Here is an 8058-nt window from a genome sequence, read left to right as displayed (position 1 = left end):
GGTGTTTCAGTTAATCCCACTGCCATAGGTGTATAAATCAAGCACATAGTCAAGCAGTCTCCATTTGCAAACATTTGTGATACAAAATGGGTCGTTTTAAAGAGCTCATTGACTTCAAGCATGGTACTGTGATAGAATACTGATCCACAAAATTTCATCCATTCTGGATATTCCACGGTCATATTTAAGTGATGTTATTAGAAATTGGAAGCGTTTATGAACAACAGCTACTCAACCACAAAGCAAAAAAAACCACATAAAATCATACAGCGGCGTCAAAGGCTCATGGTGCGTTAAAGTCACCAATGCTCTGCGTTCTGAAGAGTTCTGAAATTCCACTGCCACTAATGTAAGCAGGCTGACATGTTTAAGCTGTTTTGAGAAAAGCCTGCAATAAAGGGCTGAAACGTTAACAGAGAACCGGCACCCTGTTCCGTCTGTTTGCAAGTCTCCAGTGCCGCGGCCACACCAGAGATATTATTTGACCCAGCTCGGGTCACTACCGAAGGCACGGGGCTCTAAGCCGTTTTCTATTGGAGCTGAGTGCCGGCGCACCGCCCCTGTATATATATATATATATATATATATATATATATATTGACAATCCTATGCTTCCTGTGATAAATGCTGTGTGAATGTGCATAGCATCTATTCACCTCGGCAAAAGGAGGTGTGGCATCATGTAACGCTATTGCGAGCCATGCCCAGATTTTTATCTCTGGGGAGTGGCATGCCTCCAGCCCCTCTGCCTCCCATGACTAACCGTGTGCGCATGTTTCTGCAAGCACCGCCATCATACAACTGATTATGGGACAATGTGACTGATATGAGGGGATGTCTAATTGCCGTGAAGGGAAGCAGTGGTCTACCTGCTCTGGCCTGGTGGGAAATTAGAATAAAATAAAGAACATTACACACATAAGAGGTCTTGTTACCTTACTTATTGAACCACTCTCATAATAATTACAAAAAAGTGAAATGTCATAGACACAATCTTCAGTTTTGAGAAAACTTCTGTATGTCAGCATGCTTATTACTGACATATTCTGGGCAGTTGTGTATGGCAGCCCACCCTGGTGTAACAGATTCCCCCACTAAATATATGTTTTAGCTTGAGCTGTAGAGCACAGTGCCACAAGGCTTTCTTGTCATTGCTGTTTTAAAAATATTTCTTCAAGTTAGTGGACAAATGAGTAGGAGCTGATTTTCACCCCTCTGCAGCTAGACATTTGTGGCAGTCACTGTAACATATGGTTAAAATGTGTTTTCTTTCTTGGGGTGAAGTGTTAGGTAAAGTTTATGTGAAACTAGATTCCCATATTTCACAGTTGCTCTGTGGTGTCTGTGCTGAAAGTATTAAGGTTGTAAGTATCAAAGTGCAGCTTACTGTACAATTTTAAAACGGACATCAATCATATATGGTTTCAAGACACTAATCGCATCATTTATGAATTTGTGTAGTTTTTTTTTTCTTTAAAGAAACAGACACACAATCATGCAGTTTATTACAAATCACACATGATAGCAAAATGCTGGTTTCCAAACTGAAGATCATGCAAATCCTGTTTGATCTTATTTAAACAATAGTATTGTGTCTGATGTTGACTTTTTTTTTATCATATTCCTTTTAGGAAAGATATCTTTGTACATCCCATGGTCCAGGTGCAAGCTAATGTGTTGATAATTACATATCTGCACTCTGGTTTCACATGTATCACACAAGCCATAGCTATAATGGGTGTGTGGCAGGGTTGCCTACCCTCCCGGAATGGCCGGGAGGGTCCCGGAAATCGGGTCCCCCTCCCGGCCCCCCGGAAAGGGGGGCAACCCTCCCGCATTAACCCCAAATCCCCTGCGATCCGCCCCTCGGCGGGGGGGTCCGTGAGTAAAATGACGCGATCGCGTCATTTTAACCCCGCCCCCCGCCGTGCAATGCCTGAAATACTGGCATTGCATGGTGGGGGGCGTGGCTAAAATGATGCGATCACTGTAGGCACGCCCCCCAACAGGAAAGCCCGTCTGTGGTTCCACCCTCATCTCCCTCTTTTCGCTCCCGGCGATAGCCCCGCCCCCCTGTATAACAGAGCTGGCTGCCCTCTCCCGGAAGGCAGCCAGCAAAAGTCGGCAAGTATGGTGTGTGGTGCCCTGGGTCCAGGGGGGAGCATACCCTGCACCTAATAATCATATTCACATATCCATTGACCCAGCACTGGCACTGAAAAAATGAGCGCTGTGGCCATTTTCTGATGGTATGCACATGCGCAATAAAGGTGTCCCGGAACGTGGCTTGGGTGCCATGTTCCCATAGACCTGTGCATGCGTACCCCCGGGGAGGATAGGGCACAATCTGAGCCTGCACACCTCTGATATGTATAATATATTTAAAGATGTACATATGCAGATTTATGTATTTGTAAACGTGGCCACAATTCAGTGATAATCTGTTCCAGTTCTCAGATTAGCTGAATATGATGCAGCCTCATCGGGCACCCAATAATAAATGGGCTTAGCACTTAAAATATGCACAAACTAACATTTCCAAATGTGTAACAGACCCATTAAGGACGAAGAATATGATTAGTATAGGGAGATAAATACTGGCCATTAAGACCCAGAAGAAAACGCTACAGCAACTGCTGGGCCACCACAACAGTGCTTTTGTCAACTGATCATCATGTTGATATATTTTTCATTTAGATATTATGATTGTCAACTTGGTCACTGTTGACATGCTGAGCATGTCAACAGGATAACTGCCAACCAGTTGTACCCAACACTTGCTCACTTGTGATAAAGATGTATGTACTGTAGTTTCAATATGTTATGAATTAATGCAGACAGCAATGATCTATATTGTTATGAAATCAACATGTACTAGTGTCCAGTGTGGTATTTATAATGGGTGCAATGTGCGCAGTGCACATGGGCCCCTGAGTCCCGGGGGCCCACCCTGAACCCAATCTTTGATACTTAAGCTGGGTACACATATATACAATCGTCGGGACGTTCTTCCATTCTGGGTCGGACGGCCGTTCAATTGTATAGGTGTGTACGCTGTCCCGACTCCCTCTGTACGATCGATAAACAGCCAAAAACGGACTTGTCTGTCCATACTCGGTCGGTGGAAGGTTCAGTGCTGTTTAATTTTCATCCGACAGGATGGGCCCATATCGGAACAAAAGTGCGAACGCCCATGTGGGCGTTCCATAGCTGCATGATCTCTCCTACAGCACAAGAAGTGTTCACCTCTTCCTATGTGTATTTAAATAATAATAATATACATGCACCCCAAGACGGGGGAAAGCATTCTACAGTCAGCCAGCAGGGTGACTATGGACAGATACCGCAAACTGTCTGTAGACGCTTTCCCCCATCTTTATAGCAGTTTGGATATCTGTCCATAGTCACCCTGTCGGCTGCTATAAAGGCAGGGGAAAGCATTCGACAGTCAGCCAGCAGGGTGACTATGGACAGATACCGCAAGCTGACTGTAGACGCTTTCCCCCGTCTTTATAGCAATTTGAATATCTGTCCATAGTCACCCTGCCGGCTGCTATAAAGACAGGGGAAAGCATTCAACAGTCAGCCAGCAGGGTGACTATGGACAGATACCGCAAGCTGACTGTAGATGCTTTCCCCCGTATTTATAGCAATTTGCATATCTGTCCATAGTCAACCTGCCGGCTGACTGTCGAATGCTTTCCCCTGCCTATAGCAGCCGGCAGGGTGACTATGGACAGATATGGAAACTGCTATAAAGACAGGGGAAAGTGTCTACAGTCAGTTTGCGGTATCTGTCCATAGTCACCCTGCCGGCTGCATACCCCAACTTTTGTTTAGGTTCTGTACTCACGCCTCTTTGTTTTGGTATGCCCTTAACCCAGCCCATTATGATAATTTTGTTTATATATATCGTGTCAATAGCCCAAATCGAGAGAGTGTGTACGGTGGTACAATCTTTTTCTTGCGACTGTTTGGACAGGAGTACATCGGACGTCGCAAGTAAAATTGTACAGGTGTGTACGTGCGTATCGGATGTTGTTTGTAGACGGTCCAACCAACAGTCGCAAGAAAACAGGAATTGTATATATATATGTGTACCCAGCTTTACTCTCTGGAGTCCGTCAATGAATGCAGCAGCACCGCTAGAATCACCAGAAAAATGGTCACCGCACCATTTTTCCAGTGGTTTACGCATGCACAGTAGGGTCTGAGTGCTCTAGTGCTCAGACTCTACAGCGTTAGGTAGTGGGTGAGTTTTGTTCCTGGAAGAGGGGAGGGGGCCCAGATGGAGGAGACTGCACACTGGCCTCATTCTTTCTTAAAGTGCCCCTGCTAGTGTCATTCTTTAGTATATTGGCCAGAGGGTACTGGTTCCCACGGTCGGCAGTGCAGACCACAAATAACTGGGGTGGCTTTTAGTACAAAACCTAAATATAATACAGTCTTTTTCCCTTTACGTTCCATGTCATTTTGTCAAATTAGATGACCTGTAATGTTTACCTACAGCATTGTTTATTTGAATTTTGTAACAAATGTAAGCAACTCTGGCATTTTTAGTGGCTATTTTAAACATCTCTCACAGAGATGCTGGCACTCATAGGGTTAATATCTGTGGATGTTTGCCTGTCCCTGGGGATCATTGCCATGTATCACAGCCACTACACCTCAGACACAGCAGTCACTATTTCCTTCCTATATTTGCCTGCCAGACACCCAGGTACTCTTTACCTAGAAGGGCGCCCATCGCGACCATCGCGACCATCGAATGCACTAAAAATCGGGTGCGACGCGATGCCCGCGATGGCCGCGATTTCCCATAGGGACCAATGTTAAAAATTAGATTGGACCCGATTTTAGTGTTCAATGCCTCAATGCCCGCGATTTTTACATAGGAAACAATGTTAAATGGGCCACAGAGCCCTAATAGTCACCGTGAACTCTGAAATGGCCCCCACAATTGTTAACGCCACCCCACGATCAACGTGAACCCGAAGCGTGGCGAGCGCAGCGAGCCCGCGAGGGGCGGCGGTACGCGTCCTCCGACCTTTTCATGCCCTACTATCCACGTCGGCGTGGAGTTGAGAATAGAATAGTGTGGCGAGCGCAGCGAGCCACCGAGGCCCGAAGCGTGGCGAGCCCCGCGAGGGGACGCGGATACCTTCACAGTTATACGCGTCCCCTCGCGGGCTTCACAGGTGTCCGTGGCGAAAAGCGGACACCTGTGAAGCCCGCGAGGGGACGCGTTTACCTGTGAAGGTATCCGCGTCCGCTCGCCACACTATTCTATTCTCAACTCCACGCCGACGTGGATAGTAGGGCATGAAAAGGTCGGAGGACGCGTACCGCCGCCCCTCGCGGGCTCGCTGCGCTCGCCACGCTTCGGGTTCACGTTGATCGTGGGGTGGCGTTAACAATTGTGGGGGCCATTTCAGAGTTCACGGTGACTATTAGGGCTCTGTGGCCCATTTAACATTGATTCCTATGGCCAAATCGCGGGCATTGAGGCATTTAACATTAAAATCGCGGTCAATCACCGTTTTTAACATTGATCCCTATGGGAAAATCGCGGTCATCGCGGGCACCCGTTTTTAATGTACCCGCGATGGCCGCGATTTTTTACCCCCGACGCCCGCGATTCCAATCGCGGGTGCCCTTCTAGGTAAAGAGTACCGACACCCATTAGCTACTTATAGTGCACAGCAGACAATGATTGCTGTGTACCAGGTGCAGTGGCACTGACACACAACACTGATCCCAAGGATATGCAGGGACCTGCAGAAATAAAAAAAATAGATTAAAAGTACAGTTAATGCTATGTACCAATCCAATCATAATAAATAGACAAATAGTCAATAGGGCAACCTTATATGGTTGACATGAAAAAGACCAACATGGTCAAAAAGTCGACATGGAATCGACCAATTGACTGGCTAATTAGACCCACTTGGATATTTGTGGTCTGCTATTTGGGGTCCCCAGGGAGCAATCACTACTGAAATGGACTTACAGATGAAGCGTGGCTCATCTAGCAGGAGTCTCGCAGTCGAATCGCCAACCGCCAGAAGGGGATGTGCGCACATGAGATGCACGTGCATCCCCTTCCAACGGAGCTCCCCTCCACCGATCCCCTTCCCCAACCATGCCCATCTCCCTGAAGCAGCCAGCGTCGGGGCATTTTGCCTGGCTGAGAGGCGCTCCATCTGTACTTTGGTAAAAATGTATTATATTAACTAGGCTGCCCGGCCAGTGTAATTTGGCACATGCTTTATTGCAAAGTCCTATGTCACATTGATATGCATTTCATGGGATATTTTAATCAATATTGAAATTAATTTAATTTACAGTATATATAGCACTCTTTGTCCAGTAGTACTCAAGGCACTTAACAGAGTTAAGTACAGAAAACCTTTTAAGAAAATACAGAGAACATGGTGATATTAAAATGACAATTAGAGAAATGCTTGAATAAACAGGAAAATCTTGAGTCTGTTTATGAATGATTCTAGAGTGGGAGCTTCTCGAAATGTGCGGGGAATCAATCTTGACTCCCAGATGAATTACGGGGGATTCTAGGCACTGCTAAAGTCCTTCATCTACAGATAATAGTACTTGAGCAGGGCAGTATAGAATGAGGGACTGGTTCAGCTGCCTTGGGGCCAGGGTCCTGGTCATGTAGGGCTTTGAAAGTCAGTAAGCTAATCTTGAAAATTATTCACCTTCTTTCATGTAGCCAGTGGAGAGTATAGATGGGTTTTATTTGGCTGTAATGGGGCTGGTTGGTTAACTGCCTTGCTAGGTCCCTTAGATGAATAAATGAGGATTTGATTGTTGCTGACATCTGTGGCAGGATGTAAAAGAGAGAAAGTTGCATGTACAGATCAAAATGCACATTATCGCATATTTTAGATATACTATACGAGTTTGTTCTGTAACTCGCAAATGTAATGGTGTGTGATTTTTTTTAGTCAAAAACTTGGCATGCAAGATTTCACACCAGGAAGCATGCACTTTTTTAGATCAACAAGAATGCGAGTTATGTGACTTGCACAGTAGAAATGAGCCCGTTCAGATCCGAGAAATCCAAACACACCCGAACTTACCTGTCCCGGGTCGCTTGCGAGCAGTTCGCCGCTAGCCCGCTGATATTCCGGACCAAAAATGAAGCTGAAGCGTCATCATCCCGCGTCGGAGTCTCATGAGACCGGAACTCTATATAAGCCATTTTCATTCTGCATGTGAAAGTCGGACAGCACGGATGTGTCCGTGCTGTCTGCAGAGGGGGACGCTGCAGAGGGGAACGCTATGTGGGCTGCAGGAGGTGGGGGCTCAAACTAAAGGCAGCACACAAATGGGGGAACTAGCAGGGGAACTACTGGGCTGCTTAACTTGGGTGCTGCTGATGAGGGACAACTAAAATTAAAGTGTACATCTAGTAAGGGGGATGCTACAGTATATTAATGGTCAGGGTACAACTATAAGGGGGAACTACTGTGATTTAAACTAATAGGTATAGGGTACTATTATGGGTGCACTACTAAGGAGGGTTGCAATATGGGACTGCTGTGGGGCACTACTAAACGGGGGCTTCAATATGGGACTGCTGTGGGGGACAACTAAGTTTTTTATTTTTACTGCAGGGCTGCCCGCTATAAGTCCAGATGTGCTGCCCAGTGTACCATATCAGTCCAGCTGTGCTGCCCAGTGTACCACATCAGTCCAGGGAAGCTGCCCCCCAATTTTTTATTAAAATAAAAAAAGTGTGTTTTTCTTTTTTTTACCTGCAAGGGGTGTTAAGTGTCCCATATCAATCCACAGTGTCCCGTATAAGTCCAGCTGTGCTGCTCAGTGTCCTGTATCAGTCCAGGGGAGCTTCCCCCATTTTTTTATTAAAATAAAAAAATTGTTTTGGGGGCTTATTACCTGAAAGGGGTGTTAAGTCCAGCTGTGCTGATCAGTGTCCCTTATGAGTCCAGCTGTGCTGATCAGTGTCCCGTATTAGTCCAGGGGAGCTGCCCCCCATTTTTAAAAAATGATGATAGGTGTGCAGTATCAGCC

Source organism: Crinia signifera, chromosome 3 (genome assembly GCF_055691185.1).
Source record: "Crinia signifera chromosome 3, ASM5569118v1, whole genome shotgun sequence".
Taxonomy (NCBI): domain Eukaryota; kingdom Metazoa; phylum Chordata; class Amphibia; order Anura; family Myobatrachidae; genus Crinia; species Crinia signifera.
Note: the sequence above shows the minus strand (reverse complement) of the source record.